Raw genomic sequence first — 16,025 nt, 5'->3', positions numbered from 1 at the left:
TTCTGGATTAGGAAAGGCCCTGAATCCAGAGACAAATGTCCTTAGAGAGAAAGAGCAGAGAGAGATCAGACAGATACACACAGGAGAAGGTCATGTAAAGACAGACAGGATTGGAATGCTACAATCCCAAGGAATCTTGTTCACCACCCGAAGCTAGAAGAGGCAGGGAAGGATCTCCTAGAGCCCTCCACAACAAAAAAAAGCATCCATGGGAGTGGCCACCAACACCTTGATTTTGGCCTCCAGAACTTGAGAAAATGCGTTTTTAAAAAGATTTTTAAGCCTCTTTGTGATAATTTGTTATAGCAACCATGGAAAAATAATACATTATTCTCATATCATCTTCTTAGTAATTATAAAAGTAGCTACTACCGTCCCATTTTCTGTGTTAAGAAACTACCTTGGAAAGGAAAGTCATTGATCAAAATCTGTGAGCAGGAAAGTGACTAAAGCAGGACAGACATCCAGATCTATCCAGGAGGTCCTTTCTTTTAAAGCCAACTTTAAGCATTTTCTTGAAGACACCTTTCACTCTTCTAACTCATGGATTCTCTCTCCTAACTCCATGGCTTTTCTCTGACCATTTACTTACCATTTCCTGAGAAAAGAAAGTAGGTTTTTGCTATGCATGCATTAAGATGATTTAATTAACACTAAGAAAAGATGCTCCCAAAGTGGGTTAAGGAAGAAAGAAATTATTAAAGGACCACTTGTTTAAGGAACAAAGCACTGTAAGCTCATTCCAAGCATTGGCTTGGGGTCTCAGAATTTAAGGAGACAACACTTGCCTGGCTTTCTGTGTGGGTGCTGAACCTCAGTAGCGGCTTAACTCTACCGCTTATTTATTCATGGTTCCTGAAAGGAGCCTCTAAGTTCCTAGATGATAGTTCCCAAAGATCTCAGAGATGCAATATCATCTTGGAGAAAATACTAACTGGTCCCACTGGAAACATGCCTCTTTGTACAAAGTGACTGCCAGAAGATAGCCCCAAAATCAGATCCAGCCTGGGACATCTATGTCTACTTCCCAGTGGTCAACTGCCATATATCCACAAGGATGAGTATGGAAATAGTTTCCCTTTCCTGTCCACTGTATTATTTTTTCTTAATATTCTCTTAACATCTACTTTTTAGCAGCTTCCTTGAGGTATAACTTAGATACAATGAAATTAACCCATTGTAAGTGTGCATTTCATGCAAATTGGCAGTGTACACAGTCCACCACAGCAATCAAAAAAGGAACATTTTCGTCACTACTAAATTTTTCCTTGGGCCCTTCTGAAGTCAGTCTCCTTTCTCCACAGCTATCCTCAGGCATCTATTATCAATTTTCTCTATATAGTTCTATCTTAGAACTTCATATAAATGGAATTATCACAGCATATAGTCCTTGGTGTTGATTTCTTTCACTAAGCATAGTGTTTTTGCAATTCACTCAAAATTCAAATGTCTTTTCATTGCTCAGCTTATTCATACTTATTGCTGAATTTCTATTATATGGCTGATGTACCATGATTTGTTGATCTATTTACTTGTTGATGGATATTTGGATTATTTTCAGTTTGAATATATTATGAATAATGCTGCTCACATCTGATTTTATTTATTCACTGCATTTATCTTTCTTTTCTGTTCTTCTTCCATCCTTTCAAAATGATCTTCCTCTTTCCCATCCTAAACTCCCCAAAAAATAAAATCCAAGGGGCCTATGACAGGGTTCTCAACTATGGATGATTTGGGTCCCAAGGAGATATAGGACACTGCCCACATTTTTTATTTTCATGATTTAGAAAGGGAGGTGGTCCTGGCATCTAGTGAATAGAAGAATGCAAGGATGATGTCAAACATCCTGAAATACTCAGGGCAGCCCTCCACAACAAAACAATAGCCAACACACACTATCCATAGTGCCAAGGTTGAGAAGTCAAGGCCTACAGAATGATATTAAACAAAAGGACTTATCACAAAATCTAGTACTCTGGTCTGATTGTCAGCTTCCCCTCAATCCTCATATGACAGATTCTAACACTCAATGTGATAGCATTTAGGGGTGAGGCCTTCTATGAGGGCTTCACACTTGTAGAACCTTACAAAAGAGGTTGAAGAGAGCTGCCTTTCCCCTTTCTGTGCATGTGGGCATAGCAATTAGTCCCTGCTTTCCCTCTTCCAATCCAGCTTTCTGCTATGGCCTGGGAAAGCAATGGAGGATGGCCCAAGTCCTTGGGCCCTGCACCCCATGGGAGACCAGGAGAAGCACCTGGCTCCTGGCTTCAGATCAGCAAGGTGCGTCGGCTGCAGAGGCCATTGGTGGGGGTTGAATCAACGGAAAAGTAAGACCTTTCTCTCTGTCTCTCTCTCCCTGTCCACTCTGCCTGTCAAAAAAAAATTTTTAAAAAAAGAATAAACTTTATTACTCATAGATTGTTCAGTCTATGGTATTTTGTTATAGAAGCTCAAATAAAACAAACTATTGTGAGGCAAGAATTTTAATAAAAATATCTTTCATATTTCTGAGAAAAACTACCCCAGAATACAGGATAACTTTTCACTTTTTACATATATAGGCTTTAGGTGGCAAGTACGTTGACTTCCAGGAAAAAAAAAAAAGAAGGTAAGATCTGAAACACCGAAAAGTTTAATAATTCTGTTTAGGAAAACCACACAATGGAATCACCTAGCTCCCTAGGAGAATCTTTAGGCTATTTATATCTGATCAAAAAGATCAAGTATGTTAGGATTCACCAACAGGCAAATGTCTATTATACCCCTGGCACCCACCAGCCATAAAGGGTAGCAGTGTTATGATATCCTCTTTCCTTCCCCAGAGAAATAATGCTTTCTAAATCAGAAACTCCTAGGCATCTCAACAATTGATGGCCTCAGCAAGGTGAAGGCCAGCAAATGAAATAATTCTTATCCTGAGGAAATGACCAGTCATGATAATGACTGACTCAAATTTTAGAATAATCTCATTTTAGAAACAAATTCAAGGAGAACTTGTACTAAAAATTATCTGAATTTAGCATAAAATATTTAATTCATCCAAAAATGTTATTAGTCTTCAAATCTTTTTGATAATATTCTAGAAAGAACATAGATATCAAGCTAGGCAGTTTTGAAATTTATTCAAAGCTCCAGGACTTGCATTTTATAAAAACAAGGCCAAATGTTTTAAAATCTCTTAGCCAGGGCATCTTCATCTATGAATAAAGGAAACAACTAACCTAAAGTTTGTGTAAGTAAGGTTCTAGTAATATATCATATGTAACAGGACTGGTACATGTACATTTGACAATGGTTGATTTCCTTACTGGTTTCAACTGTCAGCTTCAAACTCAGTAAATTTTTAGAAAGACTGGTGTCACCTTCAAAAATAATAATTATTAAGATTTTAAAATAAATATTTAAATATTATATTTATACCATACTTAAACAAGTATATTTCTTATCTAGTAGTCATGAAATCAGAGTAAAACTGATAGTACATAGGAAATTTCATGAACCCCACCAATGAAGCTAAATAATTCACAAAGGAAAACAATCATAAGATCATACTATTTGGACCTAGCTGAAGTCATGTATATATATTTTAAGTATAAATTTGGCACAGCAGTTAAGATACCACTTGGGATGCTGACATCTCATATCACAGTTTGGAGGATTGAGCTCCATCTCTGCTTCTGATTATAGCTTTCTGCTGATGTGCGCCCTGGAAGCAATACAGGATGGCTTATATACTTGGGTTCCTGTTTCCTCCCCACCCTCAGTGAAAGACCCACATTTAATTCGAGTTTCTTGCTTTGATCTGGCCCAGCCCTTTCTGTTGCAGGCCTTTGGAGAGTGACCCAACAGATAGAAGATCTCTTTTTCTGTGTTTTTCACATAGAGATAAAAAATATAAGTTTTAAATAAAGAAAATTATCTGTTTTGTCATTTGTAATTTATTAGTCCCTTTTCTCAATATGGTCATAATTTGGAAAATGTACTTCATTCAAAATAAATTATATAAAAATTGAACTAACCATACTGCTTGTGAGACAAATTATATCACCACTTTTTTTCTTGTGTATTATTCTCTCATCCCTTCAAATAAAACCTTTTAAAAGTTTATATTAATACTTCTATTTTGAGCTGTAAAATTGTCTGCAACATGTTATTTGTAAGATGTTATAGAAGCAAACTTATGCTATCATTTTCTAATTTAGAATGTGAATATAAATTCACACTTTCAATGGAAGTAGTATGCCTCTGTCTCTTCACTAATTGTAAATAAAAAGCGAAGGAGAGGAGAGAGATCAAAGAAGGGGAAAAAGATAAAGGATAAGAACCGTGTCCCCTTCACAATGAACAGCAGCCACAATAAGGAACTCCATTGTGTTTGTAAAGCACTTTCCATCCTGTTCTCTGGGGACCTGGTTACTTCTTGGTCTTTGAGCTTGCACCTCATGGAAAGTGCTAACACTCCTGATAATAATCTATTCAATGATGTATGGAAATCCTGTTCCTGGTTCTAAGAAGAAAATGGAAACAGATGTCTTTCTTTATGCAAGGATTCCTGAGGGAATTACATCACTAAGGAGCAGAAGGACTGGAAGAGGTGGAAGGAAAAAAAAGTCCATGCTTAGAGGCAAAAATGTGGAGTGGGACATTTATTTGACAGTCTCCTAGAAATTAAGTGCACCGTTGGAGTCCTGGAGACACATGGTTCTGTTACAATGGCTTTTCCAAACACATTTCCCAAATAGCCAATTCCATATGTATTTTTTGTTACGTTAGCTTGAAATAGGACTGCTGCTTCTTGATTGGAAAATTGACACTGGCTGTCATACGTATACATTTCAAAAATTAGTTTCTTATCTAAATAGCTATGACAGTTTCATGTGAAATTGAACTATTAAAGAAATATGTAAGAAAAGGAGGGAGAGCATTTGAAAAAAATAGAGAAATGAACTGGATCAAAAGGTGCTGAGATATATACCCATATACACTAATATTTATTATATCTCAAAAAGTTACCAAGATGATTTACATGAATGAAAATCTATTCCTGTTAGTTCTTTGTTCAAACTTTTTCATTTGCTTCTGATAATATAGACTCTGTAGTGGCGTAGAAAATCATTTCACTACAAGTGTCCTTAACATCTATCCAACTTCATCCTTTTCCATTTCACTTCTATTGGAAACACTCCAATAATTTAATCTCTTCTGTTGTTCACTGGCAAATCTCTTATATCTTAGCATGGAACTCCCCTTCACTGTGATCACCTGGATACTAACTCACTTTCCTTTATGACTCAGGCCTCACCTTTTGCAGGAGGTCTTCTTCCTTCACTCTGTCCACGTGACTAGAGATCCTCTTCCTCTGCACTAATCTTCTTTTACTGTGCATATAATTCCATTATACACTCCAAGATATTATAATTACCACTGTGATTACTACTAGATCACAAACTCCACATTATGAGTGTAGCAATCATTGTGAGCACCCAGTAAACATTGGTTGTGAGAAAACCTGAATGAGCAACTGATGAATGAGTGAATAAATTGACATCAATTAGAAATAGAGGAAAAAGGCTCATGAGCCTTGAAGAAGAAAAAGTTAAAGTCAAAGCAGAATCACATTAGTTCTTAATCAGAATTAAATAAATGTAAACTGAGTAGGCGTAGGATTCAGTCCTATCAAAGCAATAACACAACTATTATATAACATGCAATGTTTAAATATTCTCTTCTTGTCCCCACATAGGTACAAATCTCCAGTCTTCTGTAAGGTCTGTCCTCTAATATTCTTTGAGCTTATGTCAGTTCTCAAACCTACATTTGTACCTCTTCCCTTGACCTTCCTTTGCTGACCTGTTTTCTTCTTAGCAATAACTTTTGTCCCCACATCTGGTTGAAGGTGCTTACTGATGCAATATCTGGTGATGCCTCTCATGAGAAATCAGCACAGATACTGTCCTAAGAGTCCCAAATCCATGGGACTCAAAAAGGCACTAATGAGAGTGCTTGTTCCTGTATTTATCATTTTTTTGCTACCTAAGTGCTTCAAGTTGAACTATTGTGCTGGCTCCTCATCATATCTGGAAATGTTTTTCATGAAAAGAGCACTTCCTCCCCTACATTTCCATGTAAATGCTCAAGAAAATATATATGGAGTTTGAGAGAGGACCTGACCCCTAATGAATCCTTGGTTACATTCTCTCATTTCTCAAAGATCCTGTGCACCAGTTTTCCTTTCCTTACACAGCCAAAATGATGAGACTGTCATGTAAATAGACCACTGATTGCCTGTAATAACCAATTCCTCAAATAGACTAAGGAAATCTGAATTCTGTCTGGGTTCAGCAAGGATTCAGGCTACAAAAAGATTAGGCTGATGTCATAATTTTAGAGATGATGCCCCTCAAAAAGCACCAATGCTTCTTTTATGTTTTCTCCATGTGAGAGAAGAAAAGGAGCAAGGGTGAAATAAAAACATAAATCATCAAGATTTGCCTATGAAGTAACCAGAAGACACACTAGCATGATACTGAAAAGCAGTTTTGTATTGTTTTGTTTTGTTTTTGCTTGTTTGTTTGAAAATGGAAAGCTAAGTGAGACAGGCCACTCCAGTAAAGAACATTCACAATCACAGAGAATAAAACTTTAGAAGTTCTCTAAAGTCTTCCTGTGAAGACTCACATTCTATATAGTACACTCAAAAACAAAGAGATCCCAAAATGGGCTTTAAATTAATCAATGACAGCTTACTTCACGGAGCACTCTTCTGCAAACCAACTAATCAATGACAGGCCTTAAGTTTTGAAAATTTGTCATTTAAGAATAATCTCAACCCAATGAATAAGCTTCTAAAAGTCAATCTACGAAATATACTCTTACCAAGTGCCCATGTTTCTATAGCTGACATCAGCTCATCTCTAAAACTCTATTTAGGCTCTGACTCTGTATTTCCCAAAGACCAATCAGTGCCCTGCTATGCTCAGAGAGGATGTACTTAACCACCACAACTCTCCATGACTTGAGTAAACAACAAACTCAGCAATGCATGTACGTATCTGTTTTCAGATATGAATATTAAATGTTGCTGTCTTCTGTTGATAATACCAAAGTTAAAATGTGACATGGAGTCAAAAATCTATTACGAGGAATTTTAAGAGGGGAGGCAATAACTAAAAAAAACAGGTTGGACTTAGCATTGGACCTAGTCAATAAGAACAGCTATGCTATTCCCACTAAATGCCTTTTGGGGTCACTTTCTAATTCTGATCCAAAAAGCTGTTTGAACTTGCACACTCAGAGTCCTTCAAAAAGTTTGTGAAAATTGAATAAAAATGTATTTTGATGCACACATATTTTGAAATCTATGAATACAAATCGTGTATTTTTTTCCATAAGACAGATTTTTCTTAAACTTTTCTTTTTAAAAATCTATTTATTTATCTTAAAGTTAGACTTACAGAGAGGGAGAGGGAGAGGCAGAGAGAGAGAGAGAGACAGAGAGAGAGAGAGAGATCTTCCATCTGCTAGTTCACTCCCCAAACTGCCACAGTGGCCGGGGCTGGGCAAGGCAGAAGCCAGGAGCCAGGAGCTTCATCCAGGTCTCCCATGTGAATGCAAGGGCCCAAACACTTGGCCTATTTTCCACTGCTTTTCCAGGCACATTAGCAGGGAACTGGATCAGAAGTGGAGCATCCAGGACTTGAACCAGAACCCATTTAGGATGCGGGTGCTGCAAGAAACAGCTTAAACAGCTATGTCAGAGCACCGCTCCCCCTCCTCAAGAACTTTTAAATGAGTATGACTCAATCTCTCTGTATTAATATAATTTTCAAATTACATAGTAATATTGCTATAAATGATAAAGCGTTCACATATTGGTAGGCACTAGTTATCAATTCACACATCTTCACTCATACTTTGAGCAAGAAAAATGTGTGAAGAAAGATAACTCTTCCACCTGGTTCTTCTCTTTTCTTCTGTGCTCCAGATGCAATACATGCCATCGGTTTCCATGAGTTCTCCAGCTGCATTCCTATACTGACAGAAGTATGTGCATGTTCTTTTTAAAATATTACACAAAAATTTACACATATTATGAATTTGTTCCATTTCTAACAATTTTTCATTTTCTGTAGTTCTTATAGCTCATTTTATAACAATATGTACAGGGTCACTTTATTTTTTTAATGTCTGCTTAGCATTCCACATATAGTGTTTCATACTTTATTTATACAATGATCAATATGGGTATGTAGGTAGATTTCAATTTTCACTGTACCAAAAATTCTTCCACTAATGAAATTATACATAAATATTTGACACATACTGGGCTGCATATACAAGCTGTTGAAATAAATTATGAAAATAGAATTGCTTAATAATATAATATATACCCTTTGAATACTTTAATAGATATAGTCTAGTAACTCTCCATATAATTTTCACCAATTCACTCTCATCAGAAGAAAGAATAAATCTCCCTCCAATATATTTATCAATTTTGTTACCAAAAATGTTCTCCATCTAAAATATGAAAAGGTTTTTGAAACTTAAATTTATTTTGTTTAAGATTTGTTTTATGTAAAGTTGAATGTCTTTTATTTAAAATTCATTTTGATTATTTTCCTATAAAATCTGATTATGTAATTCATCCAGATTTGAATTATGCTTATATATCCTTTTAATTGATTTAGAGAAGCTTTTTATTTTTTTATTTTTTAAAAAGATGTATTTATTTATCTGAGAGTCAGAGTTACACAAAGAGAGGAGAGGCAGAGAGAGAGAGAGAGGTCTTCCATTTGCTGGTTCACTCCCCAGATAGCCACAAAAGCCGAAGCTGTGCCAATCCAAAGCCAGGAGCCTGGAGCTTCTTCCAGGAGTTCCACGTGGGTGCAAGGACCCAAGGAATTACTTGGGCCATCTTCCATTTCTTCCCCAGACCACAGCAGAAAGCTGGATTGGAAGTGGAGTAGCCGGGACTTGAACTGGCACCTTTATGGGATGCCAGCACTGCAAGTGGAGGCTTTACCCGCTATGCCACAGCGCCAGCCCTTAGGAGCTTTTTAAATTTTTGATTTATTTTTTATTACCTTTCATGTATGAGAGAAAATACATGGTATTTGTTTATTTTATCTAGCTTATTTTACTTGATATAATGATTTCCAATTTGATCCATTTTGTTGCAAATGTCAAGATTTCATTCTTTCTTACTGCTGAGTAATATTCCATTTTGCATACATATAACACATTTTCTTTAACCATTCATTGACTGATGGGCATCTATGTTGATTCTGTATCTTTGATACTGTGAATAGTGCTGTAAAAATATGGGAGTGAAAGTACCTCCTTAATTTGCTGATTTTCTTTCCTTTGGATATATTCCCAGATGTGACATAGCTGGATAAAATGGCAGATTTACTTTTATGTTTTAAGGAATCTCCAACTGTTTTCTGTAATGGAGGTAGAAATTTGCATTCCTCCAAAAGTTTATTAGGTTCCCTTTTATCCACATCCTCATCAGCATTTATTATTTATTTACTTTTTGAAAACAATGTAAAAGGAATGAGATGACACCTCAATTTAGTTTTGATTTGCATTTCTCTATGGCTAGTAACACTAATAATTTTTTCCTATATTTATTAGCCATTTATATTTCTGATTTTTAAAAATATTCAGACACATGGGTCATTTCTTAACTACACTGTATATTTTTTGTTGTTGAATTTCCTGATCTCCTTATACATTTTAAATATTAATATTTTATTAGATGCATAGTTTACAAATATTTTCTCCCATTCTCTTGATTGTCTCTTCACTTGTGATTATTTCCTTTGCTGTGCAGAAGAGTCTTAGTTTGACATAAACTTTTTTTGCTTTTATTGCCTATACATTAGGGATTTTATCCAAAAAATTGTTGCCTATGCCAGTAGTGTTTCCCCTATGTTTTCCTCTAGTACTTTTATAGTATCAGATCTCACCTTTAGATCTTGATCCAGTTTGAATTGATATTTGCATAGGCTTATGATAGGAGTCTTAACCTCAAAGCTCTTCATATGGAAATACAATGTTCCTAACACCATTTATTGAAGAGCTGTGGAGTCAGGCCTTTTTCCTGGGAGTGGTATAGTACGTTTGCTAAAGATAATTTTGTTGTAGATGTATGGATTTATTTCTTGAGTTTCTGTTCTGTCCTGTCAGCCTCTATGTATATTTTTATGGCAGTACTCTTCAGTTTTGGTTATAATAGCCTTGTAGGATGTCTTAAAATTTGGCATTGGGATGCCTCTCTTTTTTATTTGTGTTTTTGTTTTTAGTTGTTTTTATTTTGTTCCAAATTGGTTTGGCTATTCAGAATATTTTGTGCATATTTCACAAATAGGTCTTTGTTTACACATTTTCCAAATGTTTTCCCTTAATTTATTTACCTTTTGGTTTTATATATATTATGTTTTAACTAAGATACATTTGCATTTTGTAGTGATATTTTATGGCTTTTGAGTTTTTATATTGCTCTTCTTATCTGAAGTAATATGTTTTTGTTCTAAGTTATATTCTAATGCATTTTAATGTTTTATATGGGTTTGATGTAAAGGATGAGACAGAAATTTAACTATTTTTCCACATGTTCTTCAGTTGTCACTTATTCATAATTTCCACTTACATGGAATGCTACATAAAATTCTTGTAAATATCATTCATTGCCTATTTTTGTTAGTTCTATAAATTACATTAGAATCATGTTGGTTTAATTGTAGCAGTTTCATAACATGCTATAATAGCCAATGCTGCTAATCTTCCCAATTGTTATCATAACACAGAAATAAAAAGTATAACCAGGAATTATTTAAAAAAATAGCTAAATTCCAACAAATTATAAAATATAGAAGAAATGGATAGATTTCTGGACACATACAATTTACTAAAATTGAGGTTTGAAGACATAGAAAACCTAAGTAGAACAACAACTAAAATACAGATTGAATCCTTAATAAAAACCCTTGTTACAGAGAAAATATCAGGACCAGGCAGGAGTCCCCCTAAACTCCTATTATGAGGCCAGCATCACCTTAATTCCTAAACCAGAAGATATAACAAAAAAGGAGAACTAGACACCAATATCCCTGATGAACATAGATGAAAAAATTCTCAACAAAAAACTAGCTAATAAAATCTAACAACATATTAAAAATATCATCTACTCAGACCAAGCACTATTAATCCTTGGGATGCAGGGATAGTTCAATATTTGCCAATCAATAAACATGATACAACATAATAACAAATTCAAGAATAAAAACCATATGATTATCTAAATAAATGCAGAGAAAGTATTTATTACATCCTTTCATGATGAAAGCCTAAATCAAATTAAATATGAAGGAACATATCTAAACACAATCTGGGCAATATATGACAATCCCACAGCCAGCATCATATTTAATGGGGAAAGGATGAAAGATTTTCCACTAAGATCTAGAAACAGACAATGATACCCACTCTCAAAATTACTATTCAAATTCTTCTAAATGTTTTATCTAGAGCATTTAAGCAAGACAAACAAATAAAATGGACACAAATTGGAAAGGAGAAAGTCAAATTATCCCTATTTGCAGATGATACAATCCTATGTATAAGGGAACTAAAAGACTCCACTGAGAGGCTATTGGAACTCACAAGAGAGTTTGATAAAGTTGTAGAATATAAAACCAGCACACAAAAATCAGTAGCATTTGTGTGCCTAAAAAATGCCATAGCTGATAAAGAACTTGTAGCATGAGTCCCATTCACAATAGCTACAAAAAATTTATATACCTGGGGATAAATTTAACTAACCAAAATCATGAAAGGTATCTACAATAAAAATTACAAAGCATTAAGGAAACAAATAGAAGAAGATACAAAAAATGGGAAAAGTCTTTCAAGCTCATGGATTGGAAGAATTAATATAATCAAAATATCCATACTACCTGTCGCTCCCCCTCTTCGTGGAGGAACGACACAGGACCCTGCACTGTTCTTTCATCTGCTCGGCCCTCCCCGGGTTTGCTGCTGGTTCTTCCCGGGTTGGCTACCATCCCTTCCACCTCCGTGGAAGGGCAGTTTCCCCTGGCCACATTCCCCACTTCCGCAGGGGAGCGGCACACCGCCGGCCGGCTTTCTCGGGGACTGCACAGGTGTTCCCTCAGATGTTCCCCTTAGATGTTCCTGGTGCATGCCGTCTCTCTCCTCCTTTATAGTCCTCCTCCGCCAATCCTAACTCGGCTGCCCACACGCCGAGTACGCTGCTCTCCTCCAATCAGGAGCAAGTCCTACAGTTTATTGGTTGAACTGGAGGCAGCTGTGCGGAAGCTGTTTACTTCTCTCCCAGCGCCATATTGTGGGAGAGCAGATGCATAGAATAAGTCTTAATTCCAGTAACTCAGTCCAGTCCGGGCTGCTCCCCACAGATCCCCCTTTCTTTTTATTTTTTGGCGTTGATACGCGCCTGTCTTCGGTGTCCCGCGGCACACACTCTGCTCTACTTGCTAGAGTTGCCACAGGTTCTTACAAGTCCTATCAATCAGGCAAACCGAATCCGGGTCCTCTCTTCTCCATGTTGTGAGGAGGTTTTTAGGCGCTGATGCGTGCCTGTGTTCGGTGACCTGCGGCTCATACTTTGGTTGAGCCGCCTGCTGGCGCTTACCGCCTTAATCAGGCAGACCGAATCCAAGCTTTCTCATTGCCGTATTGTGGGGGAGACTTATTAGTGTTGGTTCGTGCCTATCTTCGGTGACCTGCAGCTCATACTCTGGTCGAGCTGCTTGCTGGTGCTTACCGCCTTAATCAGGCAGACCGAATCCAAGCCTCCTAATTGTTGTATTGTGGGGAGGCCTTACTGATGTTAATTCGTGCCTGTCTTCGGTGACCTGCGGCGCATAAGCTGCTAGCCGCCGCAGGTGCTCATCGCCTCACTTAATCAGGCAGACCGAATCCAAGCTCTCACATTGCTGTGTTGAGGGGAGGCCTTTCTATTTCTCTATTTCTCTATCTCCGGGCATTCCTATTTCTCCCATTTTACTTCTATCTTCCAGCATTCCTATTTCTCTCACTTTACTTCTAAACTTCTGTTTCTCTTATCCCTGCGGCCTCCCGGCGCCTCACCCTGCCGGCGGGCTCCGCCCCGAGGCTGCTTCTCGGCACCTCGCCGGCTCTGAGCCGCTTCAGCCCGCGCCTCTCTCATCTGCGCGGCTTCCCGGCTTTGCGCGGCTTGGCTTTGCGCGCTCCGCGGTCTCCACGCCCTTCGCGTCCGCACCACGGCCTCGCGCCAGCCCCGTTCCCTATCTATTCACGCCCCGTGCTCTCTCTGCACGCGGCGGCTTCCGCGAGTCACACAGCGTAGCTTACGTCTCCGCCACTAGCATTCAATCCAAGTTCCCCGGACTAACCTGGCGAATTCCAACCTGGTGGCCCACGTCTCTGCGTCTGGTTCCAGATCTTCGCCTCTTGCTCCCCGGGGTGACTTGAAGAATTCCAAGGTGGCTTACGTCTCCGCCTCGGCCTGCACTCGCGGCTTCATCCTCCCTAACATTTTTCTCTACCCGGTATGTTTCCTTAAGTTTTCTTCCAACAATATTCCTCTCATTTCTCCTGGCTTCTCCCCACAGTCTGTATCCGAGTCCAAGCCTCCTCCAGGTTTCACTTTCGCTTTCAATCTCCTAGCTTCCCCGCCATAGTCCGCATCCGAGTCTATGAAAGCTTTCACTTTCGCTTTCAATCCTAACTTCTTTCCCACAGTCCATATCCGAGTCTATGCCTAGGCTTTCAATAGCTTCTTCCGGCACCTTTTCCGTCCAGCTTTTCCCTAGGCTGTTTGCTAGTCTCTCTCTCCGGTATTTTCCCATTTCTTTCCTCCTAAGTTTCCTTATCCGTCCTAGGTTTCCTATCCGTCCTGGGTTTCCTATCCGAGTCACGGCACCATTATGTCGCTCCCCCTCTTCGTGGAGGAACGACACAGGACCCTGCACTGTTCTTTCATCTGCTCGGCCCTCCCCGGGTTTGCTGCTGGTTCTTCCCGGGTTGGCTACCATCCCTTCCACCTCCGTGGAAGGGCAGTTCCCCCTGGCCACATTCCCCACTTCCGCAGGGGAGCGGCACACCGCCGGCCGGCTTTCTCGGGGACTGCACAGGTGTTCCCTCAGATGTTCCCCTTAGATGTTCCTGGTGCATGTTGTCTCTCTCCTCCTTTATAGTCCTCCTCCGCCAATCCTAACTCGGCTGCCCACACGCCGAGTACGCTGCTCTCCTCCAATCAGGAGCAAGTCCTACAGTTTATTGGTTGAACTGGAGGCAGCTGTGCGGAAGCTGTTTACTTCTCTCCCAGCGCCATATTGTGGGAGAGCAGATGCATAGAATAAGTCTTAATTCCAGTAACTCAGTCCAGTCCGGGCTGCTCCCCACACTACCCAAAGCAATTTACAGATTCATTGTGATCCCAATCAAAATAACAAGGACATTCTTCTTGAATCCTAAAAGAAGGATCCAAAATTCATATGGAAACACAAGAGATTCTTAAATCTTAAACAGTAAAAACAAAGCTGGAGGCAACACAGTATCAGATTATAAGACTTATTACAGTGGGGCCAGTACTGTTAACTCTCTGCCTGTGGTGTCAGCATCCTGTATAGATGCTGATTCCAGTTCTGGCTGCTTCAACTCTGTTACAGCTATCTGCTGATGGCCTGGAAAAGCAGTGGAAGCAGGCCAAAGTGCTTGGGTCCCTGAACCTACTTAAGAGAGGCAGAAGAAGCTACTGGTTCCTGGCTTCACAGCAGCCCAGCTCCAGCCATTGCAGCCATTTGGGGAATGAACCAACAGATGGAAGATATCTCCCTGTGTGTATCTCTCTCTCTCTCCCTCATTCTATCTCTCTCTCTTTCTCTCTCTGTAACTCTGCCTCTGAAATAACTAAATAAATCTTTTAAAAAATATGGAGGTATTTCAAAAATCTTAAATTTGATCTACTATGTGATCCAGTCATCCCAAACCTGGGAATTTACCCAAAGGAAATGGAATCAGCATATGAAGGAGTTATAAACATGTACCCCATGTTCATTGTTGTTCAATTCACAATAGCTAAGATATGAAATCAATCCAGATGTCCATCAACTGTTGACTAGATAAAGAAAATGTTCTATATATACATGATGGAATACTTCTCAGCTATAAAAAAGAATGAAATTCTATCTTTTGCAACAAAATGGATGCAATGATAGATGATTATGCTTAGTGAAATAAGACAGGCCCCAAAAGAAAAATATCCCGTTTCCTCTGTTTTTTAGTAGCTTATATTTACAGCACAAAAATAGCAATACATATGAATGAAATTAACATCTTGAGATTTGATCATTGTTTATAGTCCTTTTCTATACTCCTTCAGAATAGTGGTTTTTTCCACTCGTTGAATTCTTTATTTAGTAGAGAATTAAGCATGTAGTTATAAAGTAAGTTGAAAGTATGCTACCACAAAAATCGAAGAAAAAAAAGGAAGGAGGAAGGAAGGAGACATGGTGGGTCATATCATTACATGCTTAAAATTGTATATATGGAATAGATGAGACCTATTCTCTTTATATAAATAAAGAAGTAACAATTCAAGTTCCATGAATCCAACCTCTATTGTAAAATCATTATATTTGATTTTTGAAAGGAAAATCTTTCAAAATCCCTAACATTATTTTTTTAATGTTTTAAGTTTTCTTTATTAAACAGAGTGGAGAAAATATTTCATGATCAAAATTATATATGCCCATATGTTATTCTATGCATTTGCAGCTCCCATCATTTCTCGTAACTTTATCAGTGCTACAAGTATTTGCAGAACTTAGCTTCATAATTTTTAAAAACAAAATGTACTTATAACTTGTGATATTTTTGAATTGATTATCTGAAGCCAACTATAAAGCTGACAAACAACATTATAACATTGAAAATGCACAGAAATTTCAAACAGCAAATATATATTAGAAATGTCTTAAGGGATAAATACC

This window comes from Oryctolagus cuniculus, chromosome 8 (assembly GCF_051225735.1).
Source record: "Oryctolagus cuniculus isolate XC-2025 breed Fujian yellow rabbit chromosome 8, ASM5122573v1, whole genome shotgun sequence".
Lineage (NCBI taxonomy): Eukaryota > Metazoa > Chordata > Mammalia > Lagomorpha > Leporidae > Oryctolagus > Oryctolagus cuniculus.
This window is presented reverse-complemented; position numbering follows the sequence as displayed.